Raw genomic sequence first — 25,708 nt, 5'->3', positions numbered from 1 at the left:
GTCATATGCCTCTGGGTTCCCCGGCTGACTCACAGGAGTGCTTTGTTTGGGAGGAGTGGGATGAGATGATGGTTGGCAAAAATAACCACGGGTCCTTGAAGACGGCACCAAGCTCTACTGGTGAAAAGAACATTAGAGGTAACTGAATGCTTCACCAAGGCAGGGAAAGATAGCATTTGTTCTAGCATTGTCGGTTAACAGCTGCTCTCATGTTCAGAGAATCAGAGTTAGGATAAATGAAGTAAAATTGCCATTGTTCCTAAGCAGTCAGCTGCTCTGTTTTGATGAGAACATTTCGTATAAACGATGAGGGAAACAGATGGGTGGAGTGTGTGGTGAACACCCCAAGGTGGTGATTCCATGCGTCTGTCTTTCTCTTTTTATAAAAGGCTTTCCTAATAGGTGTAGTGGTACATGACTGTAATTTCAGCACTCGGAAACCAAAGGCTGGAGGAGCATGTGAGGCCAGCCTGGTCTGCATAGTGAGTTCAAGGCCAGCCAGGAGTATGCAGGAAAATACCCTCTGCCCCCTCCCCAGCATACCCACTGGAGGCTTTCCCAGACATATTTTCTCTCGTTTGATGACCATGCCTACCGGGACAGAAGGTACACTGGGAAAGAATCTCAGACTTGCCTCTGGCATCATCTGTGTGGTGGAAGATTGCCAGCATCAGCAGTGTCTTGGCAGGAATGTGATGTGCAGATTCTGGGCCCTGCCCAGATCTACCTGATCTACCTGGGATGGCCCAGGAGTCTGTTATATGAGACTAGGGGATCCACTCCCATGCTTAACTGTAAAAACCCTTGAACTAGGACTTGCAGGTGGTAGATTACAAACCTTGATCGAGAACCTGAGGATGTCTAAACCTGTCCTTCACTGACTTTCTGGTGTTCAGAGCTGACATTTTCTCACAAGACAATCCATTTTGTTAACTGCATTTTCCTTCACACCCACAAAACCCAGCACAGTCTGTTATAGCCATATCTCTGGCTGTTCTCCGCTGTACCTCTCCTCAGGCCAGAGTTGTCGTCTATCCCTGTCTATCCCTGGGCTTTTGTATGTGTGTCCTCTACTGAGTTCCCTTGCTCCTGGCTTGGTACTTCTCACTTTGTCTCCTTTGATTCTGGCAGATCAGTTTATCCTTAGCCTGGCATCTATACTTTCTGAAGTCACTTTGTTGACTAGGAAGTAAATGACTGGAGAGCCCAGGTCTGCCTGTCTAACCATTGTCTCCAGAGCTAACCCTGCGGCTTAGCATACAATAGATCCTCAACAGACATTTATTCAATAAATAAACCAGGAGCAAGAGGAAGCTTGGTAGAAGGAAAGGATGATTTCTTTTATTCCTGATTCCTGTGCAGTTTAGGCTCTTGGGAGGAAGCAGGGTATCGGGTAGGAGTGGGTGTGGATTGGCTGTTTTGCATGCTATCTGGAAGTGCAATCCTGCAGCCCTTGTCCCATAACTGACTTATTTTTCTTAGCACAGTGTCCTCAAGGTTCATCCATGTAGCATATGACTGCATTTCCTTAGTTTTAAAGTAACTGAGGATATAGAAAGAGAAACCTAGTAAGGGTACTGCTGTAAGCTCCAAGAATGGAGTTGAGTACCTTGTTTTCAGTTCCTGGATAAATATCTAGAACTGAGATTGCTATGGAATGTCTACATCCTTTGTTTGTTGAGACAAGTTTGTGTTGGTGTGGGTTTTTTTTTTTTTTTTTTAAAGCTTTTTATTAGGTTCATTTATCTACTACCCTTCCAGCCCTAATTCCACTCTAATCTTTTCTAACTCCCTAACAGTAGGTAGGAGAAAAGGAAGGTCAGAGAGGAGAGGCGAGGAAGGGGACGTAGACCATTTAGGCTACTTCCTGCTGATAGGGATGGGGACATTGGGTTCCTAGCGGCAAGTCCAAGCTTCATCTTTAGGATATCCAACTTCTTCTTGTCTCTTTGCTCGTGGCCACTTGACAAACCACAGAAACAGGAAACAGGAGCAGGAGAGAAGAAAGCAGCTCCTCCGACAGCCTCCAGCTCCTCGTGGGGCTCTGGCATTTAGTCCCTCTGAAAGGTTCCTAGAATTCCAAACAAACTCTGCTGCTGGGTAAAAACATGCCCCTGTTAGTGCACGAGGCAAATCATTGTCATCGGCTATGAGGCAGCCTCTTATTTCACAAATGGGATTAAAACGAAAATATATTCATATAACATACCTGGGTTTTTGAAGGAACCAAAATTCTTGCTATGGATTTTTGTTTGTTTGTTTGAGACAGGGTTTCTCCGTGTGGTTCTGGATGTCTTGGAACTTGCTCTGTAGACCAGGCTGGCTTTGAACTCAGAGATGTCTCTGCCTCTGCCCCCCTGCCCGATCCCCACTCCCCCTGCTCCCCCTGCTCCCCCTGCTGCCCCTACCCCTCTGCCCCTCTGCCTCCTGGGATTATAAAGGCATGCACCACCATGGCCCAGCTGCATATCTGTTCTTAATTCAGGAACTCCATAGTGTTTTCCCTAGTGGCTGCACCCCTTTCCAAATCTGCCAATGATGTTCAAAGGTCCCACCCTTGCTCCTCCTCCTCTCCTTCCTGTGCTGGGGATGGAACTCGGCCACTCATATGCTGAGCTCACTCCAGCTTCTCTTCCTTTCTTCTTTTACTTTATTGTTTTGCGTGTGTGTTGTGTCCCAGTGTGTGTGTGCATGTAGGCTGGGGGTTGACAGCGAGAATATTCTTTGATGGCTCATCACATTGTTCACTCAGGCAGGGAGGGAACTGAGCTATTTGGACTAACTAGTTTACCTAACCAGCTTGCTCTGGAATCTCCTGTGGAACTGACTAGCTTACCTAACCAGCTTGCTCGGGGATCCCCTGTCTTTGCCTCCTCCGAGTGCTGTGACTGCAGTGGCCACCGAACCTGCCAGCTTTTGTGTAGGCTCTGTGAATTCACACTCTGGTCCTCACGCTTGCACAGCTCCTTCTCAATCCACAGCCGGTTCCAGTCCTCTTTGCATTTTTAATGACAGCTGTGCGTGCAAGTAAAGATGAAGCAGCTTTTCATTGTGGTTTTGACTCATTTCCCTAATGAGAAGTGATGTTGAGCTTCTCTCTCTGTCATCTGTCTGTTGTCTGTCTGTCTGTCTGTCTGTCTGTCTGTCTTGTGTGGGCACATGTGTGTGCATCTATGTGGAAACCAGAGGTACAGGCTGAGCCTTGTCCTCGATTACTTCACACTTTATTTCTCCGAGACAAACAGTGACTTTTCCTGAACCCTGAGCTTACTGATTGACTAATTGGTTTTTCAAGACAGGGTTTCTCTGTGTAGCCCTGGCTGTCCTGGAACTCACTCTGTAGACCAGGCTAGCCTCTAACTCAGAAATCCACCTGCCTCTGCCTCCCACGTGCTGGGATTAAAGGCATGTGCCACCACTGCCTGGCGACTATCATTTTTTTAAACTTTATTTTCATGTTATTTATTTTATGTTTATTGGTGTTTTGCCTGCATGTATGTACATGCCTGATGCCTGTGGACAACAGAAGAAGGTGTCTGATCCCTTCAAACTGTGAGTTGCCATGGTTGGGGCTGGGAATTGAACCCAGGTCCTCTGGGAGAGGAGCCAGTGCTCTTAACTGCTTGATCCACCTATCTAACCCAAGCTCTGGCCATTTAAAAACGAGCAGCTTTCCTGACCATTACATATTCTGTGTGGCATTAAATTCTGTCATTTATACAATACTGTATTTGTAGGAAGCCTGGGGTGCATACAGCCTTATTCTGTTCCTATAACAACCTTGAGATGTAGGTACAGCCAAATTCAAGGCCTGTGTGGGTCAAATCACATTTCTATGGTCACGCTCCTGGAAAATGATGGAGAGGGGAGTTTGACAGGGGCAAGGGGGAGCTGGGAGCTGCCCCTTTCCTAAAGCCCTCATTGGTAGGAAGTGAATAGCTGTGAGCCGGGATCCAGCATCTGCCAGTTTCATTCCAGCTTTAACCAGCTAGGGAGCTGTGCCTCACCCCACCCCCACCCCTCTTTCTTCCTCTCTCAAAATTGAATATTTAATATAAGGAATTTGTTTGCACAGGTGTTGGAAGACCCAAAGAGGCAAACCTGCCAAGGTTAGTAACCAGAGTAATAGATACAGTAAGAGGCCATGAGAACTGGGGGTGGGGGTGGGGTGGGGGTGGGGAGTCAGGTTGCCAGGACTCAGAGAGGCCCTGCAGGGCGGAAGGTCAGACCCTCAAGGGAAAGTATTGTGTATCTGGTGATTCAGGGGGGCAGTCACCTGTGCACCAAAGTCCTCCGAGAGGTTGGAATCTGGGAACTTTGGCCCAGACTGCTCATTGTGCCTGGCCTCAGTGACACTGTTGGCATAGTAGAATACTCATGGGAAAATGCTTCACGAAATCCCCACACAACAGGGAGAAGTAAGGCATTGTTAGGATTCACCAGAATGGTGCCATATCCATACCTGCATCTTCCCACATTTCACATCCCAAGCTCTGTCTGTGTGCTAGCTATCTGGTGTGTCTGTTCTTGCACGTCCCCAGGGGGCCCAGGAAAAAGGTTGGAGAGCTTTTGTGGCATGCCACAGGCTGCCTTGTTGGGTCTGGCCTCTCCTGCCTATTGGTTGTATCATTATTATCACTGTCATCTTTTTAAAAAATAAGTCTTATGTAGCCCAGGATAGCTTTGAACGTGCTATGTAGCCAAGGATGGCCTTGTGCTTCTACCTTGTGAATGCTGGGATCACAGATGTGTACCACCAAGCCTAGATGCCCAGTTGTCTTGAGGAGACAGATCAACAAGGTGGGGTCATGGAGCATGTGAAGGAAGACTGTTACCTCTGCCACAGTGGCCTGAAAAACTGCAGGTAAGTTCCGTCCAGAACATCTGCTCAGTCCCCCTTCTCTCACTTCCAGAGATCCCTCTCTGCTTTGCTCTTCACTTTGGTGTTGCTCTAATTCCACCTCAGGAAATAACATTGAGGCAGCCATCCTAGAAGAGCCTCCAACTGGATCTGAGCCGCTCTCCTGAGTCCGAATGCATGGTTAAACAGGAAGTTAGGACACTTTTGTGTTGAGACTGTCTGTGGGCAGTGCCTGAAAGGCAGAGGAGTTGCTCAGCATCCCTCTCCTGCCATCTGGTGGATGAATAAGAGGATTATGAAGAGACCCAGCAGGCAGGACACCCAGGAGGAAAGAGTGTTTTTCAGGGGAGGAAAGAGAAAAGCAGCAAATGTAGTGTCACTCTGTGCTGAGGCCCAATCCCAGGCAGCATGCCCTCGCTCACTTTAGCTACCTAATCAGCGTTGTACAGAAATCTGCGTGCGTTTTGGCATCTGCAAGAAGAGTCACCATTCTCCAGCTATGTCACCAGCTGCATATGCCCTCAGAGGCTGTCCTTTGGAAATGTAAAAATTCAGAATTCACAGAGTAGACTTGGGCCAAAGCCTTAAATGGGAAATTCAAGAAACAAACATTGTCTAATTGTGCCTTACTCTGGATATTATGATGAATTTGGCTCTGTCCTGCTCTATCCCACTCAGGACAAGAACCATCCGTTTGTCCAGTGTCTGTGCGTACATATGCTAATAGCCATCCCTGTTGTCAGGTGACTGCCATGGTCTCACATGCTTGTGTTCAAGTTGCCTATATTTTACTCAATAATGTCTTCAAAGTGCAAGGATGCTGGCAATTTTGTTATAGGCCATCAATCTTATTACTGTTGGTAATCTCTTCCTGAGTCTAGTTTGTAAATTAAAGGGTATGCTGAGTGTGTGTAGAGAAAGCAGAGTGTACAGAAGGTTTGATACTATCTATCTTCTGTTTTGAACACTCCCTGTGGGTCTTGGAAGATAGTCCCCTTGATAAGGGAGACAACTACACTCACAAAGAATGGGTTCTTGTTAACTCCTGACATCATAGACAAGGTAGCTACAAAGACTCACTCTGGAGCCAGGTGGTGGGGATGCACACCTTAATCCCAGCACTCAGGAGGCAGAAACCGGTGAATCTCTGTGAGTTAGAGTCCAGTTTGGTCTATAGAGTGAGTTCCAAGACAGCCAGGGCTACACAGAGAAACGCTGTTGGGAAAAAAAAACCAAACCAAACCAAACCAAACCAAACCAAACAAACAAAACAAAACAGACTCACTCTGGAGATTCTTCCTCTGTTCTGCGTAGCTTGGGAGGGAAGATTTATGAGGCTCATGGTTTCAGAGGTGGACAGAGGCCATGCTCAGTTCTCTCTGCTACTTCTGGGCCTGCAATAAGTGTTGCAGGAACTTTCCCAGGGGAGACATAAACAAACAAACAAAAATTCTTGACCCCAGGCAAGGCACCAATGACCAACTAAAGGAATGAGTCTCTCCAGGTCTATCTTGGTGAATTTATGAGTTTATTTGCTGTGTGGAATCATGGGTGAGGAGTTACTTACAGGGGTGTGGGTGACTCCAGAACAGCCCTATTTCAGAAACATCCCATCCCAGCATGGATAATGACTCCCACATAGTTACATACAGTCTCCCCTTCAGTTAACCCTCCACTCTCCATGTACACTAGCACTTTTCAAGATTGGTACAGCAGGGAGTGTGTGCAGCTGGGAGCAGCTGCAATCTCAGATGGGAGTCTGATGACCCTCCTCTCCCCTTGTGTTTTGAAAAAAGGTAGCAGGCCTGAGGAGGGTGTCCTGTGAGCAGCCATGGTTCCTCTGATGAGGATGGTAAAACAGTTATAGTCAGAGGAAAGCATTCCACAGAGGTGAGGCAGAGCATCTTGGGAGGAGGAAAGAGGTGGCCTCCCAGCATTCCCTTCAAGGACATATCTCAAGTGACCTAATTTCTTCCCAGCTGGCTCTACCTTTAATAGGCTCCACCACTTCCTAATAACACTCAACACTGATTCCCAGCCTTTACCACATGAGCCTGTGGGGACACTTCAGATCTAAATTGCAGTACCTACTGAAGCCCCATCCTTCAAACAGTAACTCCCTGGTCTTCTCTTTCCCAGCTCCTGGCAGACACTTTCATTTCTGTCTCTGTGACTTGACTCCTCAGTGTACCTTGTTCATCCTTCTGTGACTAGCTTATTTCATTTAGCATAATGGATCGGAGTGGCTTTTTTTTAATACAGTGGAATAATATTCCATTCTTTGTATGTGTTACGTTTTGCTTACATATGCATCCACTGATGTTTCCTCACTGTGGCTGTAGTTAATAATGCTTCTGTGACATGCATGTGTAGGTATCTGCTGGAGTGTCTGCTTTCAGTCTCCTGGGGGTATACCCAGGAGTGGAATTGTGAGGTCATATTATATGGCTTGTTAGTATTTTTATTGCCATGACAAATAACTTTTAGAGACAATTTAAAACAGAAATGAGGAGTTGGAGAGACGGCTCAGTGGTTGAGAGCACTGGCTGCTATTCCAGAGGTGCGGAGTTCAATTCCCAGCAACTACATGGTGGCTCACAGCCATCTGCAATGGGATCCGATGCCCTCTTCTGGTATGTCTGGAGACAGCTATAGTGTACTCATATATAAAATAAATAAAGAAATCTTTAAAAAAAAAAAAAAAAACCCAGAAAAGGTTTATTTTGGGTTATTTTCAGAGATTTTAAGGCATTTCACATCGAAATCACTAGGACCTGCCACACTATTCCAGACGAGCGTATGCCATTTTATTTAATACTCACAGAACTTCTGAGAAGAAGGCCCATTATTCATTTCTTTTTTTTTTTTTTTATGGAATTTTATTCTTTAATTGGATATTTTATTTATTTACATTTCAGATGTCATCCCCTTTCCCCATTTCCCCTCCCTAGAACCCTCATTCCATCCCCCCCCCCCATTATGCATTTCTTAACGCCTAAGGAAATATAAACCAGAGGGAGTCAGCTTGCCTTTGCCAGAGAGCCAAACAGTGACAGAGCAGAAACACAAGCAAAGCCAGTTCAAACTGCCGTGGCTTAGGTGTCACCAGGGGTGTGAAGGACTGGGACTGCCGTTGCTGGCCAGTGAGACAAGGGTGCAGCTACTGTGGACATGGACGGGCAGCCCCACAGTCAGTTAGGTGTAGAGCTGCCATCTGCCTCAGCAATTCCATTCCTAGATGCTTATACCCTTCCCCAAATAAAAACAAGAATTCTAAAAAGAAAACAAATTGATCGTGACCTTTCCTTTTTTAAAAAAATATTTATTTTACATATATGAATATGTTGTAGCTGTCTTCAATCACACTAGAAGAGGGCATCAGATCCCATTACAGATGGTTGTGAGCCACTGTGTAGTTGCTGGGAATTGAACTCGGGACCTCTGGAAGAGCAGTCAGTGCTCTTAACTGCTGAGCCATCTCTCCAGCCCCCCAGACTAAGACCATTCATAGCAGTACAGTCCACAAAGGTCAAAAGGCAGACAGAGCCCGGACGCTCTATGGTGAAAGGGCAGAGTGTGCCCATCCACACACTGGATATCAATCCACAGTAAAAAGAAAGGAGGTGCCAGTGTGTGTCACAGTGTGGGTGAACCCCCAAAATGATCATTCAGAGAAGCTGTCCACAGAGGCCTGTCTGTGTGACTCCATTCATATGAAATATCACAGACCAGCTAAACCCTCAGACAGTGAGCAGATCAGTGGCCCACAGCTGGAGGAGGGAGGGCTGGGGAGTGGTGGATGTGCATGTGGCTTCTCATATGGAGTGATAATGTGGTACTACATGGTGGTGAGGATTGTCAACAGAATCTTCTAGAACCTCTGCATGGCATTCTTTTTTAAAAAATAAAATTATTTATTTACATTCCACACGTTGGTGCCCCTCCCAGTCCCCCCTCCCATAGTTCTTCATCCCATTGGCTCTCCCCTTTGGCTTTGAGAGAATGTTCCCCCCACCCTCTGGGAATCCCTCTTCCCTGGGGCCTCAAGTTTCTACAGGATTAGGCACATCCTTTACTACCAAGGCCAGATAAGGCAGTCCTCTGCTATATATGTGCCAGGGGTGTTGGCCCAGCCCATATATGCTCTTTGGTTGGTGGCTTAGTCTCTGGGAGCTCCAGGGATACAGGTTAGTTGATACTCTTGGTTTTCCTATGGGGTTGCCATGTCCTTCAGCTCCTTCAGTCTTTCCCCTAATTTTTCCATAGGGTCCCCGACTTCATTATAATGGTTGGCTGTGAGTGTCTGCATCCATCTCAGTCAGCTGCTAGTAGAGGCTCTCAGAGGACAGCCATCTGCATGGCATTCTTAAGATGACACACACACGCAGAAACAATTTCTGCATAGCTTTGATTGTTTTGTTTTTGAAGATAGGTAGGGCTCAATTCTGCCTGCCAAGCTGGTCTGGAATTTAAAGTCATCCTCTTGCCTCAGCCTCCCAAGTGCCACAGTTACAGGGGTGAGCACCAAACTTAGCTTCCTTTGCTTTTTTTTTTTTTTTTTTTAGTTAGCATACAAAATAATGAGTTTTATTATGACTCATTACAGACTTTTGGCAGCAATGTCACCTGAAAACTGTTATCAGAAGAAATTCCACAGAATGACTTAAAACACTCAAACTGGGTGAGCCACTTCTTTATTCTGTTTGAATGACTTTTGAATGTGATTTTGATTATAGAGTATTTCATTCATTCCAAAACCTACAGAAAATACACCACCTACATGCCTGTCATACACGTTAGCAGAGGTTAACATTTGTCATATTTACTTCTGATTTCTCCACTTAACAGTCAACTATTGCAAATACAGGCTGGGACACACACACACACACGCACACACACACACACACACACACACACACACACACACACTAATCTGTATACTTGTCAAGAGTTGCGGCAGTCTCAGTTCTACCACTAGGAGTCCCATTAACTAAATCCATGAATGCTATATTCCATATTGTTTAAAATGAGTTTCCTTAAATGGCATTAATACTGCTTCAGTGAGAAGGTGTGTGTAATGTAACAGCTATTGGCCTTTAACTCTGTTTTGCTTCCCAGTTTTACTAATGATTGTATTAGTATAGAAGGGGTGTTAAAAAAAAAGAACCAGAAAAGAGTGGCTTAAAACAACACAAATGTATTCCCTCATGCTGAAGACAGCTGCTTCCTCTAGGAGCCCTGAGTCAGGCCTCTTCTCTGTTCTTGCCAGTTTCTGGTGGTTGCCAGTGGGCCTGCAAGATCCTCTGTTGGCACAGCACCCTGAACTCTGCTTTCTGGTGTGACCTCTTCTTAAGGTCTCTGTCTCCATCCTCCTGATCTTGAGTTGGCACAGCGCTGGATAAAGGTTTGCTGGAATCAAGAAAACCTCTTTTAACTGTTGCATCTGCAAAGCCCCTCTTTCTAAAGATCTCACTCAGGGCCCCAGGGATTAGGACCACAACTGTATCTTTTTTTTGGGGGGGGGTATAAATTCATCCCATGTTAGCCATGTCTTAGCATGTTTAGTTCAGTTGGGCATGTGTTATTGTTGGGGTTCAGGAATCACCATTTAAACCAAACTAAGGCTGATTTCAGTTGAGCAAGAGTAGTTTATTGAATGTACACCATAATAGTAGATGGCCAGGAGTGCAAAAAGGACTCGAGAGCCTAATCGCAGTACAGTCTGTTCTCAGAGTAGGCTCTTTATATGAGAAACCAGGTTCAAATGTTTAAAGGGCAAGGAGGGGAGAAGGTGGCTTACTAGGTAAAGTATTATCTGCTAACCTTTAAGCTGATTGGTCCTGAGTAAGGTAAGGGTGCTGGTGGATGGGAGGTGAACAGGGGAATTTCAGAACATTGAGATAACAGAGCATGAGCATTATAATCATAATGTTTGGCTTATTAGTAGCATTCTTCAGTGTCAGCCATGAAGCCACAATGAGCTCATACACAGGTGAAGGAAGGGCTGCCTGGTGGTTAGTTCTGACTCAGCCATTTTAAACCTAACAATTCATATTGACCTTTGACTTGATGGGTCCTATGTAAAGCTTTGTGGAGTTTCTTAAGATTATCAAACCTCATACATAACATTCAGAACATACAAAACAAAGCAGGGAATATGGTCAGCGTGTCCTTGAACCAAGTCACTTCTCTGTGTCAATGACTGGCAGGCATGTTAACAGCAACAATATGAAATTGCTTTCAGCCATGGAACAAAATGGCTACAACTATTCTTCTCTCTCTCTCTCTCTCTCTCTCTCTCTCTCTCTCTCTCTCTCTCTGTATCAGACCATAACATTATCATGTATAAGGCCCTGAATTTGGTCACCAGCAACCTAACCTAACAAATACAAAACAAGAAGGTATGGTAGAGGCTCTGTTGAGGGCTGATGAGATGGTCTCAGCAGTAAAGTGCTTTGCACCCGAGACTGGTGTCCTAAGTTCAATCCCTGGAACCAAAGTAGAGAGAACTGACTAGAGTTGTCTTCTGACTTCCACATGTGCACTGTGGTATACATGCACCTATGTACACACCATACACACAATAGTAATAAGTAAAATTCTAAAAGGGTGTAAAAAGTTATTTCCCCCAATTAACTGGTGAAACATATTCAATACAGAGTAAGAAAGAACATAAACAAAACCAGTGAAAAGAAGAAATAAAAGTCAAGAGTAGGCTGGAGAGATGGCTCAGCAGTTAAGAGCACTGACCACTCTTCCAGAGGTCCTGAGTTTAATTCCCAGCAACCACATGGAGGCTCACAAGCATCTGTAATGGGACCAAATGCCCTCTCCTGGTGTGTCTGAAGAGAGCAACAGTATACTCACACAAATAAATAAATCTTTAAAAAAAAAGTCAGGAGGTGATGAGAGCAATAGATGTGGGCTGTGGGTGTGTCATGAGTGCTACTATGCCCCAACCATGCCCTGCCATGATGACCATGAACTAACGCTCTGAAACTGTAAGCAAGCCCACAATTAAATGCTGCTTATTTTTATGATTTTAATAAAAGTTACCTTGGTCATGGTGTGTCTTCACAGCAAACAGTGACTAAGACAGGAGTTGGTACCAGTGACTGGGGTATGGCTGTAACTAGCTTGACCATGCTGTTTGCTGGAGGAATATGAAAAACGTTGAGACTTTGAAGTAGAAAAGTGGTCAAATGCTTTAAGTGGAACTTAATGGGGCCATGATAGTAGGAGCATAAACAGTGGTGCTGAGGGAGATGTGAATTGTGGGAGCCCAGCTCAAGAGGTTTCAGAGGGGAAGACTTTTAGCAGTTGGCCTAGAGACCATTCTTGTGATAGCTTGGCAAAGAATGAGGCTGCTTTTTGTCCTTGTCCTAAAAACAATCTGCCTTAGGCTAAATTGAAAAGTTTTAGATTAATGGTATTGCCAGAGGAAGTTTCAAGACGCCTAGTATTGGCTCTGTCCTGTGGTTGTTAGTGGTTACTTAGTGCAGATCTATAAGGAAAAGGAACAAGTGGGGTAAGGAGAAATACAATATGTACAGTTTGAGGAGAAGAAAACCAGGAAGTGTAATGAGCTAAGTCCTGTGCTCAAGAAGATTGAAAAGATTGAAGAAAATCCTGATGCTAAATGGAATAAAGGGAGAGGTGACCTCAGGACAAGACCCCACCCAGCTAAGATGCCAACTTACGAAAAGAGTTAAAAGAAGCTTGACCACTGAAGGAAACCATCGACAATAGAAAGCTGATGCAGATGAAGTTGAACTGGGGGTCAAGTTCCAGCCCCATCAAGCAGCAGAACTTGGCAGTTTTAGCCACATGGTTCTGGCTTTAGAGTCAAGGATACAAGAAAGGGGTTGTGGAATCTTTCTCCATGGCTAAGGAAAGCCTCTGAGACCAAGTGTGTATCAAGGGTGTCTCTGTATGGAGGCCTAGAGAGGCCATTTCAGGAAGATGTACAGGTAAGGCCTGGGTTGTGTTGGTGATTCCAGGATGTTAGAGATGCCACTGTCATGAAATACCTGCCAAGGAGAGCTGCAGACCGAGTGTGGTACCAGCCCAAAAGAGAGAGGTATGCTACTGTTCACAAAACTGAACAAAGTGAGAGATCTGAAGATCTCACAGCAACAGCCCAGTGGCTAAGACAATGGTGATTACAAAGATTAGCATTGACAGCATAATTCCTTTAATTTGACAAATGCTCTGTGTTTGTTTAGACTTTAGTCAAGCACTGAAGCTTCAAGGCCCATATATATATATTTTTTTCTTTTTCTAAGATTTATTTATTTTATGTATATGAGTATACACTGTAGCTGTCTTCAGACACACCAGAAGAGGGCATCTGATCCCATTACAGATGGTTGTGAGCCACCATGCAGTTGCTGGGAATTGAACTCAGGACCTCTGGAAGAGCAGTCAGTGCTCTTAACCACTGAGCCATCTCTCCAGCCCCATATATATATATATATATTTATATATATATATATATATATATATATTTTTTTTTTCTTGTAAATCCAGTTTTATCAAGAACCCTGCCTCTTTAGCAAGAACTGCCTTCCTGCTCTTTTTGGTGTGTGTGGTGCTGGAGGTGGAACCCTGGGCCTTGCCTATGCCTGACCAGCACTTTGCCACTGAGTTATAGCTTCTTCATGTGATCACTTTTGACAGCTAATCAAATTCCCTTCAAGTGATGATGCCTGGCTACCCTGGCCTGTCTTCAACAAAAGTCTTGGGCCAGTGTGATGGTTTGAAAGAGAATGGCCCCCAAAGACTCCTTCACTCTCTCTTCTTCCCTTCTTCCCTTCTTCCCTTCCTCCCTCCCTCCCTCCCTCCTTCCGTCCCTCCCTCCCTCCCTCCTATCCTGTATAGATGTATTGCCTGCATACAGATCAAGATGTAAAGGTCTCAGATACTGTTCTAACACTTTGCCTGTTTGCTTCCTGACATAATAATCATGGAATACCCCTCTAAAACTGTAAGCAAGGTCCCAGTTAAATGCTTTCTTTTATAAGAGTTGTTTTGGTCATGGTGTCTGTGATGGTAAGTCTTGGTTGTCAACTTGATGACCTCTGAAATTAACTAAAAGCCCAAGTAGCTGGGTACACTTGTGAGGGATTTTTCTTGGTTGAATATTTTGAAGTGGGAAGACCACCTTGAAGCTGGATCTTTTGAGGTGGGAAGATACACCTTAAATCTGGGCCACACTTTCTGGTGGCAGTCTATATCAAGGTCATGGAAGCTTTTGCTCTTTGTCTGCTTGCCTTCACTCCCACTGGCAAGTTCATTCCTACACTGTCATTAGAGCCAGCTTCTTTAGTGTTCTGGCAGATACTGAAGAGCAGCTGAGACATCTAGCATTGTGGATTGAAAAACTATTAGATGTTTGGACTTTCTGTTGGTAGACAGCCATTGTTGGACTAGCTGGACCACAGATTAAAATAATCCATTCTAATAAATACCCTGTATACATAGAATAGATCCCCTCATTCTATCAATTCTGTTCCTCTAGAGAACCCTGACTAGCATAGTATCACTTTATAGCAATAGAATAGTAACTAAGACAGTTTAGCCAGAATACCCCCTCACTCTTAATTTTCCCTGTTTGCTTTCTTCCTCTTATTTTATAAGCATAACCACAAATATTTAGAAGGCAATCTGAGAAGTACATCATATTTATTTAGCAACACAACAATAACTTTCCCACTGGGGCCCATGTTCTTCTCAGCCACAGGCTTTTGACCAGGTTTACGGTTTAAAACGTAAATTCCATCCCCAGGAGCAGTGAGTTACCCCACAAACGGTCATCTCACTATTGCACCACTGGGCACTTTCTGCCTAGCAGGTCATGATGTAGCACTCAGGGTATGCAGTGGAATATGGTCATTGATAGCATTCTCCACCAGAAGATGGCATAGTACCTCCTGCAGCTATAGAAGGTAGCTAGCAGGGAAGAAGCTTCACTCTTTCCAGCTTGGTTTCTCTGTGTCTTGTGGTATGAGCACGTGGCGACTTCAGCGATAGAGTTTTACCACCTAATTTTACTGGTTAAGCAGCAGCAATGGCAATAGCCTATATTGTTTGGGGACCTCATGAATCTCTCTGGATCTGGACATATCTCTAAAGGGAGGTAACCCGTGCTTGGACTGAGATTTTCATTTAATAACCTCAGGACTTACAGGAGTAGCCTTATCGTAAACTCATATGCAGTGCCTGTGTTCAAACATCTTCAATTTCATTTTTTAAAATTATCTTTAAAAATATTACTGCTTTTCGCACATATACTTAGCTTTGGCTAGCCCTTACCTTCACCCTTCCTGCTCCTAATTCTTTTCCTCCCACCTTCATGTGATGTGTTCTCAGAGAGGCCCCCAGAAGCCTCTCTTTCCCCTCATAAACACCTTCTGATTTTCTTGCCTCTGCACATACTCATGGTCACAGAGAAATAAATACATACCACAGAGAAATACATACAAATGAAAAGCTGGGTTTGCATATGAGAACTTGTGACATTTGTCTTTCTAGGTCTGGGTTATCTCACTTAATAAAATATTTTCCAGGTCCATGAAACTGTAAGTTTCATAATTTTCTTTTTATTTGTGGCTGAATAAAGTTCCATTGTATGTACCACTTTCCCATTATCCACTCCTCTGTTGATGGTCATCTAGGCTGATCTCATGTCCTTGCTGCTGTGAATAGAACAGTAACAAACACTGGTATGCAAGTGTCTCTGTCGTAGGATACAGAGTCCTTTGAGTAAATGCCTGGGGTGTAACAGCCGGATCACAGGGTTGAAACAGAGTTCCAGAATCATTTTAATTTGGGTCCCCCTGATGGCTATGGATGTTGGGCACTTTAAAGAATATGAACTGGCTACTTGCACATCTTCTGAGAACTCTTTGTTTAGTTCTGCAAACCAGTTTTTACTGGGTTATTTATTTATTTACTTGTTGCTTAATTTTCCCTTTTTTTAGGTTTAAAAAATTTTAATTAATGAGTGTGTGTGTGTGTGTGTGTGTGTGTGTGTGTGTGTGTATGTGTATCTGTATCTGTGTGTGGTTTGCATGTGAAGTTTCCTGCAGAGGCCAGAGGGCATCAGGTCTTCTGGAGGTGGAATTATGGGCGCTTGTGAGCTGCCCACCATGAGTGCTGGAAACTAAACTCAGGTCCTCTGCAAGAGCAGTAAGTGCTAGTAACCAGTGAGCCGTCTCTCCAGCTCTAGTTGCTTAGTTTTTCTGTTACTTGATATTCTGGATATTAATCTTTTTCTAGTGTGTAGCTAGCAGGTTGTTCTCCTATTCTGTGTCTTACCTTGATTACTGGTTTTCTTTGCTATATAAGATCTGTTTAATTTTATGAGGTCCCATTTGTCAACTGTTGGCCTTGTTTCCTGACTGACTGAAGTCCTATTCAGAAAAGCCTTACCTATGCCGACATCTCAAGTGTTCTATTTGCTTTTTTCCTTTAATGGTTTCAGAGTTTCAAGTCCTATGTTAACGTTTTGATCTATCTGAAGCTGATTTTTGTGTAGGGTGAGTGGTAAGGCCCCAGTTTTCCCAGCACCATTTAAGAATGCCCTTCTCTAGTGAGAATTTGAAAAAATTCAGGTGGCTGCAGCTGCATGGGGTTTGCATCTGAATCTTCTAGTAGGTCCCATCGATCAACATGTCTGCCACTGCATCAGCACCATGTGCTTGGTTCCTAGGGCTGTAAACATAACCTGAAATTAGGCATGGTGACACCGACAGCCCTTCTTTTCCCATTCCATCCCTTGCTTTGGATGGCTTTAGCTAGCCAAGGTCTTTGTGCTTCTTTTTTTTTTTTTTAATTTTTTAAAAAATTTATTTATTTTATGCATATGAATACACCACTATTGCTCTCTTCAGAGACACCAGAATCATTACAGATGGTTGTGAGCCACCATGGGGAACTGAATTCAGGACTCTGGAGGAACAGTCAGTGTTCTTAACCACTGAGCCATCTCTCCAGCCCTGTCTTTGTGCTTCTAAATGAATTCTAAGATTTTTTTTTTCTATGTTTGGGAAGAACAAGATTGTAATTTTTGTTAGGGTTGCACTGGTCTATAGATTGTCATAATATTGTTTCCTCCAATCTGATCTGTGAGCACGGGAGGTCTTTCCACCCTGTAGTGTCTTCTTCAATTTCTCTCTGCTTTGAAGTTCTCAGTATAGATGTCTTTTCTTTCCTTTGTTAGGTTTCCTTCAAAGGGCTCTCTTCCACTGAGGCTGTTGGGAATGGGAGTTTCTATGATCTCTTCCTCAGCATATTTACTATTGGTTCATAGGATGGCTACAACTTTCTTCTTTCTTTCTTTTCTTCTTTTCTTCTTCTTCTTCTTCTTCTTCTTCTTCTTCTTCTTCTTCTTCTTCTTCTTCTTCTTCTTCTTCTTCTTCTTCTTCTTCTTTAAATATTTTACTTACTTTATGCATGAGTGCTCTATCTGCTTGTATGCCTACATGCTAGAAGAGGGCATCAGATCCCAGTATAGATGGTTGTGAATCGTGTGGTTGCTGGGAATTGAACTCAGGACCGATGTAAGAGCAAGCAGTGCTCTTCTTTCTCTCCAGCCCTAGCTATGACTTTCTTGTGTTAATTTTATATCCTACCACTCAGCTGAAAGTGTTTATCAATACCAAGGGTTTATGTATATTGTATATAGATTCTGTAATCTGTAAGTAAGGATACTTTCTACTTGTAGTTCTTTTTTTTTTTAAAGATTTATTTATTTGGGCTGGAGAGATGGCTCAGTTGTTAAGAGCACTGACTGCTCTTCCAGAGGTCCCGAATTCAATTAGAAATACAATTTCAATTACAATTAGAAGCATTGTAATGTATTCATTATAGACAACTGGAGAATTTCCCAAAGAAAACACAGGAGGTGAGACCTAGGAAACAAACAAGGTAGCTTTGAACCCAAACACATCTGTAATCCTGTTAGATACATTTGTATCTTTTCAATAGCTTCTAATCCATCACTTTACCTGGAAGTCTAAGTGTATTTCTTGCAAACAGGTTTTTAAAAGCCAGTCTGGCTTTCCTCTGGCGGCAGCCATCAGGTGAGCCAAGAAGGATGCATACAATTACATCCAGGAGCTATGGAGGAAGAAGCAATCCGACGTGATGCGCTTTCTTCTGAGGGTCTGCTGCTGGCAGTACCGCCAGCTCTCTGCGCTGCACAGGGCTCCCCGCCCCACCCGGCCTGATAAAGTGCGAAGACTGGGATACAAGGCGAAGCAAGGTTATGTCATTTACAGGATTCGTGTCCACCGTGGTGGTCGTAAACGCCCCGTCCCTAAGGGTGCAACTTACGGCACGCCTGTCCACCATGGTGTTAACCAGCTGAAATTTGCCCGAAGCCTTCAGTCTGTTGCTGAGGAGAGAGCTGGGCGTCATTGTGGGGCTTTGAGAGTCCTGAATTCCTACTGGGTTGGTGAAGATTCCACATACAAATTTTTCGAGGTTATCCTCATTGATCCATTCCATAAAGCTATCAGAAGAAATCCTGACACCCAGTGGATCACCAAACCAGTCCACAAGCACAGAGAGATGCGTGGGCTGACATCTGCTGGCTGAAAGAGCCGTGGCCTTGGAAAGGGCCACAAGTTCCACCACACTATTGGTAGTTCTCGCCGTGCAGCCTGGAGAAGGCACAATACTCTCCAGCTCCACTGTTACCACTAATACACATGATGTTTGTACAATTCATATCCAATAAACAATTTTAGGACAGTTAAAAGAAAAGCCAGTCTGATGCAGGGTATGGTGGTTCCTGTCTACAGTCAAAGTCCAGGTCATCACTCCAATGACAATCTTCCTGCTCCAGCCTCCTAAGTGTGTGGACTACACACTGAAAGGAGTGAAACCAAGAGCAAGAAAGCAGATGAGATTGTTATTCAACAATCCCTTTTCCTGCAAGAGACAAGGACTTTAAAGAAACCTGTTAAGACATATGTAATTGGGCTGGAGAAGCAGGCAGGAGTAGCTGGGAATCCAGTCCTGGGGTAAGCCAAGCTGATCTGGCCAGGGCAGTAAACAGCTCTGGGGAGGCACTTCTCACACACCAGCCCTGCAGCAACAGGGCGACAGCCCAGGACTCCAGGCCTAACTGAGAGTGACCCTGGGAATTGAACTGAGTTCAGGGGTCAGCTGGGATTTATGGGAACCACCAGGCGAACACCCATTCACCACACACACACAAGCACTACAAAACACTAAGGTCGCTCTTAGGGCCCAGGGCACAACACCAAGGTGAGCATAAGTGAGTAAGGAGAGAACTGAGTATTCCATAGCCATGCTCAGGAAAACTCGCCCGGAAGGTCTGAACTCCACCCGTGGCACCAACACCCCAAATCCGATTCCTTAGATTTGAACTGGAATTGCAAACATCATGATTCTACATCTTGATCCACAGGCATCAGAAAGAGACTGTGTGCCCCAGTGGCCATAGCTTGAGCATCTGTGACCTCAAAGCCCGCCTCCACAGTGACACACTTCCTCCAGCAAGGCCACACCTAATAATGCCACTCCTGTGGTGGAGCATTCAAACATATGACTCTGTGGGGGGCCATGCCTGTAGCCAGACTTTGGCTACTTTGTAGGTACTTCTTACTTCTACCTTTCTTCACCCTTATTCGACCCTTTCAACCTCCTAGCAGTAGGAGATAGAAGGGAGAGAGAAAGAAATCCCCAAATAAAGTAGGGTAGGGAAAGGGGCGGAGTTATCGTTAGACTACTTCCTGCTGATTAGGGGCATTGAGTTCTTGGGGCAGGTTTGATCTTCGCTGTCAGACTATCTAACTTCTTTTTGTTGTTCTTTGCACACGACCACTTAACAAACCACAATCAAATCAACACCAACCCTTCCTCTCAGGGCCCTGGCATTTGTATACCCTCTGAAGAGTTCCAGAATTCCAAAAATCACACACTTGTAGAAACTATGTGCAGCTAACAAAATCACACCCCTGCTAGAGCACAAGGCAAATCACAATCAGCTGCTGTGGACAATCTGAAGCAGCTCCATGTCCCACACCTGAGATTAAAACAAACAATAGCTTTATAATATTTCTGTGTTTTTTAAAGAGACCAAAATTTCTACTACACATACTTATCCAAACTACCACAACTACTAAAACGTTTCTTATGAAGCCAGTATTATCCAGATGTCAAAACCAGATAAAGTCACAATAACAAAAAGAAAGCTATAGACCAATCTCCCTGATGAATATAGATGCAAAAATTCTTAATTTTTGTTCTAGTCTATATTGAGAGGAAAGTCTTGTTTGTTTATTTGCTTGTCTGAATGCTTGTCTTGATAGTACGGAGGATTGAACCTAAGTCATCGCGCATGTGAGGCAATCAACTTACCCCTAATCTAGAGCCTCAGTCCCACAGGCCAGAATTCTAAACAAAGTATGTATAAATTAAATTCAAGATAAATCAAAGGTGCTTAAGAGCAGCTAAGAGCACTGGTGTTCAATTCCCAGCACCCATGTGACAGTTCACAACCATCTGTAACTCCAGTTACAGGACACCTGATGCCCTCTTCCAGCTACCAGAAATACCAGGCATGCATGTGGAACACAGACATACATATACAGACATAAAATAATTTATTAAAAAAAGAATATATCAAAAAGCATTCACTGAGATCATACTGACTTTTCCCCAGGGACACAGGGATGACTCTCTGCAATAATAATACATTGTCTAAATGGACTCAATGACAAAACTTTCATGATCATCTCAACAGATACAGAAAACGCTTTGGACAAAATCCAGCATCCCTTCGGCTTAAAATCCTTGAAAACACTGGGAACATATCTCAAAATCATACCAGAAGGTGGCATCAGATGCCCGTTACAGATGGTTGTGAGCCATCATGTGGTTGCTGGGAATTCAGGAGAAATTTGCCCTTATAAATGAAGGAAAAGGCTAGCCTGGGTTACACTCCGAGACTCTGTCTCAAACACCACACACACACGCACATGCACACGAATAAGCACACACACACACAGAGAGAATGAGAAATAATCTGATTTTTAAAAGTCAAGTGATAGATTTATTGTCTGTCGCTGTTATGCAATAGATGAAAATGTCTCGCTCTAGGACACTCTCTTGCACTGAAGGACCAGTGTCAGGTGAGTGGGCTGATAGTGTGTGGCCAGAAGGGAACAGACACTGGCTCACAAGTCTGTCCTGATGAACCCAGAGCCTCATACGTGCCAGATGGGGCTCAGCCCACGAGCCACATCCCCTGCTCTCTACGGTTTGTTTTAAAAAGATTCTTCTTTTGTTTTCTTAGTTATGTATATGTGTGCGTGTCGTCTGCATGTGGGTTTTGTGTATGTGAGTGTGGATACCCACGGAGGCCAGGAGTGTCAGATCTTCTGGAGCAGGAGTTAGAGCAGTGAGCACTCTATGTAGGCTCTGGGAACCACACTTGGGCCCTCTGCAAGAGCAGCGTAGACTTGTAATTGGGGAGCTGTTTCTTCAGCCCATTTTAAGGACTTTCTTTCTTTCTTTTTTTTTTTCCTCTTCCACAGCATCTTACTCTTTTCAAATTCCTTGCACGGATGTGCTGAATGCAACTCCTTAGCTCTACATTCCCCTCCGGCAGTAATTGTCCACTCTTTGGCTGGGAGAAATACTGAAACAAGGAAGATCTCTCTAGGCTTCCTACCTGGGCCTGAACTACGTTGTTTCAGAAAAATTGTCACGATTCTTCTGTATTACCAATTTTACCAATCATCATGATTCGGAATCATCAGATTAGGCTATGCCAGACCATGGTTGCGGTATCAGGGACAGCAGCTATGGTTGTGGATATTTCTGCTTTTGACCTTACGGTGTCTTTCGCGGGGTGGGGGTGGGGGGTGGGGCGGGAAGGAGAGATATGCCTGTCCTGTGTCGCTTGCTATCCAAGAAAGAGCAGCAAGAAACTGACTATGTATCTATATTTCCTTCTGTTAAGACACGGGGGCTGGGGAAGTAAATCATAAAAGTTGACAAGGGCAAGCTATGGGAGAGGGAGAGAACATAGACTGGTGAACATAGGTTCACCAGTTTCCCTGGCTAGGCCTCAGGAAGTCAGAGTCGTTGCTCCCTCTAGTGGTAAAATCTAGACCTGCCCCTTCCATTTCGGTGGCTGGTATTGCCCTGTGGCTTGAGTGTGTGGTCTCCCGTTTTCTTCTGCTAAATTGTCCTATTGTCTCTTCCAATGGATTTGCAAGTTCACTTAGCGCTCCCAGGTAATGCAGGATGATTTTTGCCTATCTCGAGATCTCTAAGCGCCCTCTCTCCCCGTCACTTTTCCTTAAAATAAGAGTGCTTGCTCAGCATGCGTGGAACTCACAATCCAATCCCCAGTGTAATCCCAGCATTTGAATTAAAATTAAAAATAAAAAAGAAAGAAAACAAAAAGTTCCACAATTTGAGTCCAGGAATTAGGATGTGGACATACTTGGGAGCCATTATTAATTTCAGGGCTTCTTAAAAAATTTCCACTCAGAAAATTCTATGTGACCCTAGGTATATAGATTTGCAAAACATGTACACAGGGGCTGAAGAAATAGATGGATCAGTGGCTAGGAGCACTGACTGCTCTTCCAGAGGACCCTGGTTCAATTCCCAGCAATTCTCAGTACCCACACAGTGTCTCACAACCTTCTATAACTCCAGGCATGCAAGTGGTACGCAGACACACATGCAGGCAAAGCACTCATGAAAAATATATACAAATCAAACATTCACCGAGAGTAAAGAAATAAAAATAAAGAAATTAATTTAAAAACAATTCTTTGCTATAGATTTATTATTTTTTCCAGACAGAGGTTCTCGGGTAGCCTTGGATGTCCTGGAAATGGTTCTGTAGACCAAGATGTCCCAGAGATCCTCCTGCCTCTGCCTCACTGGAATTAAAGGTGTGTTCCACTGCTGCACATAGAACATTATCTCTTGCTGAAAGATAAGCACATTTTCACACTAGCAGAATGGATATGCCTATTTATATTACACACAGTATTACATCTCAGTTGAATGTTTGGTATCGCAGGACATAGAACATCTTCACCAGTTTTCAGAGTTGAAGGACATTTTGATTTTATAACTGCCAATTCTGAGAATGGTGCACATAGACATAGCACAAAATGGAAGATGCATATTTGGGGCTATTTCAGAAATTGTTGGAAATTCTGTCATAATCCTAAGCTGAAATTCATAACTGAGAAACTTAAGCCAGCAGGTTCTGGTTAATGTTCATCGCCAATCTGAGACATCTAGTGTCACCTGGGAAGGGAAGGCACTTTGGTTTTGTTTTGAGACAGGAGCTCTTTGTGTAGCCCTACGTACACCAGGCTGGCATGAACTCAGAGATCCGCCTGCCTCTGTCTCCCGAGTTCTGGGATTAAGGGTGTGCACCCCATGCCTGGCCTACAGGAAGGAAGGGAGTTTCAGTGAGGAATAGTTTAGGTTAGGTTGGCCCATGGGCACCTCTGTGGGACATATCTTGATTACATTAACTGAAGTGGGAAGACCTACCCACTGAGGTCAGCACCGTTCCCTGGGCAGAGGAGTCTGAACTATGTAATACAGAGTAGAGATAGAGAGTGGAACACTAGCATGCATGCCTTAACACTGATCCTTGACCTTGATTGTCAATGTCATGTGACAAGTTCCCATGTTCTTGTTTGTTTGTTTGTTTGTTTTTTTCCTTTTTGGTTTTTCGAGACAGGGTTTCTCTGTGTAGCCCCGGCTGTCCTGGAACTCACTCTGTAGACCAGGCTGGCCTCGAACTCAGAAATCCGCCTGCCTCTGCCTCTCAAGTGCTGGGATTAAAGGCGTGTGCCACCACTGCCCGGCAAGTTCCCATGTTCATGACGTCCCTGTAACAACAAACTGACTATGTCCTACCTTTGTGAGCCAAGTAGAACCCTTTCTCTGAAGCCAAAGAGATGGCACAGTAGTTAAGAGCCCCTGTTGCTTTTTCTGAGAATGAGAATTCAGATGCCCCATCTATGCCAGGTAGCTCAGGACTGCCTGTAGTTCCAGCTCCAGGGGATTGGCGCCCTCTTCTGGCCTGTGCAGGCACCTGCATGTGCATGCACAGATACATCCGCATCTACATAAATAACAAGGTAAATCTTAGGAAAAGAAACCCTTTCTCCGTTACCTTGCTTTACTAGGATATTTTATTACAACAAGAGAGAAAAGATGGCAGCTCCACAAGCATTTTAAAAGTCAAATATTTTAACACACCCCATCCAAGGATACCCTAATTTGAAACACACTAGGAACAATGGTAGGAAAACATTCAGATTTTGCTGTGATTAAACCATGTTTACAGAAACTGGAACTGAAAATTTTGTATGTTAAAACCCTGCAATTCACAACATATAATAGTCCTAGATCTTAGCCAAGGTGTTTGGGTCAGTGTCTGTTTATCCTGAGTTGCTCTGACAAGGAGTGGATCATGTACTCAGGTGACTTCACATGAACCCTCTCCCCATTTTAACTGGTCAAATGAAGGCTAGAGCCTGTGATTGGGCAGTGGAAGGAAAAGGTGGGGTTGGAGGTTTTAGAGAGTGGAGGAAGGGTAAGGGATGATGATGAGGAAGGACAGAAGAGAGAGAGGTAGAAGGAAGATGGAGCAGGACCACATGGCCTGGAGAAGCCCTAAGTAGCAAGGAGTCTCATAGCTGGGGAATAGAGTAGTGTGGTGGTAAACCAGCCCAATCGGTGTGCAGCTTATAAATATTATAACTGAGTTGTGTGGTTTTTGCACAGGCTTATCGGGGTTAGAAATTTACTACAACAAATTGGCGCCCATTGTATGGATTAGAACCCAACTAACCTGAGATAAAAGTCCACTTACCCCCCCCCCCCCACTCCATATTAGGGTCTCTTTATTACAAGCTCAAGCTTGGGCTCTCCTCCAACCCAACACTGACACAGGGAAGGGAAGGCAGAGCAGCCTCCAACCCTCAGCAGGACAAGTTTTTAGAGGAAAAGAGGAGCAAGTGAGGCGGGTGAGGGAGGAGGTGTCCAGTCTGGCAAGCATCTAATAGAACGACTATAAGCCGACAGGTGGGTGCTCTGAAGCAAGACCATATACAATCACAAACAGTCTGAAAGTACATCTGAAACAGTCAGACTCATCTTTAATTAGCTGTTGCTAGGAAGTAGCTAGGGAGTAACGATGGCCAAGGACAAGCTGTGGGGTCCTTCCTAGTACATGGGTGCAGCTTGGGTTCTGCTGCAGGTCAAGTTCTTAGGCTTTTTTTTTTTTTCTTCTTCTTTCCGATGAAGACTGGTCCCAAGATGGAGTAGGTTTGGGCTCTCATTACCTCATCTCTGGTCCAGTTAGAGATCTGATCAAGGGGACCTCCGTCCCTGTGAGCTGGGCTTCTTAGCTAGCTCAGCTAATGTGACTGTGTTCCAAGGTCACCAAGGATCTCCTCTTCTGTTAGCTCCTCAGAGGATCTTAACAAAAAGCAGGTCCTCCACACTAAATTCTTTTTAGTTGTCCATGTGTGGTGCGTGCACTGATGTGTGCTTGTGTGAAGAGGCCTGGTAAATGTTGGGCGTCTTCCTGGGTGGCTCTGCACCTTGTTCATTGAGTCAGGGTCTCTCAACCTAAATCACAGCTAGTTGAAAGGTAGTCTGGTGAGCTAGTTTTCCCATCTCCACTGGCCAGGTCCACTTGGCATTTACATGGTTACTGGGGACTTAAATGCTAGTCTGCATTGCAGCTTGGGCTGTAAGGGCTTTACTGCTCAACTACCTCTCATAACTTTTTAAATTTTTCTTATTTTTTTCTTCTAT

General features: G+C 44.4%; 1 pseudogene across 1 annotated transcript; it reads left to right on the top strand.

Moving 5' to 3' along the window:
- Positions 1–18,617, top strand: LOC117710864 (large ribosomal subunit protein eL15 pseudogene; annotated as a pseudogene). The gene is made up of 2 exons (XR_013111272.1): positions 1–138; positions 17,903–18,617. The product of XR_013111272.1 is annotated as a large ribosomal subunit protein eL15 pseudogene (transcript).
- The last annotated feature ends 7,091 nt before the right edge of the window (positions 18,618–25,708 follow it).

This window comes from Arvicanthis niloticus, chromosome 6 (genome assembly GCF_011762505.2).
Source record: "Arvicanthis niloticus isolate mArvNil1 chromosome 6, mArvNil1.pat.X, whole genome shotgun sequence".
Taxonomy (NCBI): Eukaryota; Metazoa; Chordata; class Mammalia; order Rodentia; family Muridae; genus Arvicanthis; species Arvicanthis niloticus.
Note: the sequence above shows the minus strand (reverse complement) of the source record. Positions and strands in the feature narration are given on the sequence as shown.